A 1,082-nucleotide genomic window follows, 5' to 3' on the forward strand; every position below is an offset into this window, starting at 1 on the left:
TTATGTGAATTGGTGTGAAGATATCAGATCCTCTAGAACTGGAGTTATAGACAGCTGTAAACTGCCATGTGGGTGCTGGGAATTGAACCCAGGTCCTCTGGAAGAACAGACAGTGCTTTTAACTCATGAGCCATCTCTCCAGTCCCATGATACTGTTCTTAAGTTTGTCTTACTAAGCCTTTGGCAAAAGTCAATATTCTTTAGCAATAAGAAAGATGGTATCTTCATTCAGTCACCTTGGGGAATAATAATATAGACAATAACACATGGAAAAATGGGGATATGTGCCAGGTGTGATAACACTCACGTTGAATCCCAGCATGTAGAAGGCAGAGGCAGGCAGATCTCTGTGAATCTGAGGCCAGCCTGGTCTGTATAGTGAGTTCCAGGATAGTCAAGACTACACAGTGAGAGCCTGTCAAACAAAACAAAACAGCAAAAGCCATGTTTGGTCATTCAGTAGAGAAATACCTAGAGGATTAGGGGGACAGGATAGGAAGTTTGATCAGAACTCCAAAATAGAGAAACTCTAGGAAGGGAAGGCAAGTCCAGCTTTTGACATGATTAGCTTGATTAACAGAGGTTCAGTCCATTGATTATAAATGGACTGCAGCTGGGAGGTGGTAGCAGAAGGCTTTCATCTCAGCATTTGAGACACAAAGGCAAGCAGCAGCTCTCTGAGTTTGAGGCCAGCCTGGTCCACAAAGTGAGTCACAAGACAGCCAGGGCTACACAGAAAAACTCTGTCTTGAAAACCAATAAATAAATAAACTGCTAGCATTGCAGTTTTTTTTTTTGAGACAGGGTCTCTCTGTTTAGCCCTGGCTGTCCTGGAACTCACTCTGTAGACCAGGCTGGCCTCAAACTCACAGAGATCTGTCTGCCTCTGCCTCCTGAGTGCTGGAAATAAAGGTGTGTACCCTCATACCCGCTGCCACCATTCTTTTTAAAAAAGCTTATTTTTATGACTGTGTGTGTACCATGCATGTGTGTGTACCTGAGTGCATGTATGTGTACCATGCACGTGTGTGTACTTGAGTGCATGCATGTGTACCGTCCACGTGTGTGTACCTGAGTGCATG

The sequence above is a fragment of the Microtus ochrogaster genome, unplaced genomic scaffold (genome assembly GCF_000317375.1).
Source record: "Microtus ochrogaster isolate Prairie Vole_2 unplaced genomic scaffold, MicOch1.0 UNK80, whole genome shotgun sequence".
NCBI lineage: Eukaryota > Metazoa > Chordata > Mammalia > Rodentia > Cricetidae > Microtus > Microtus ochrogaster.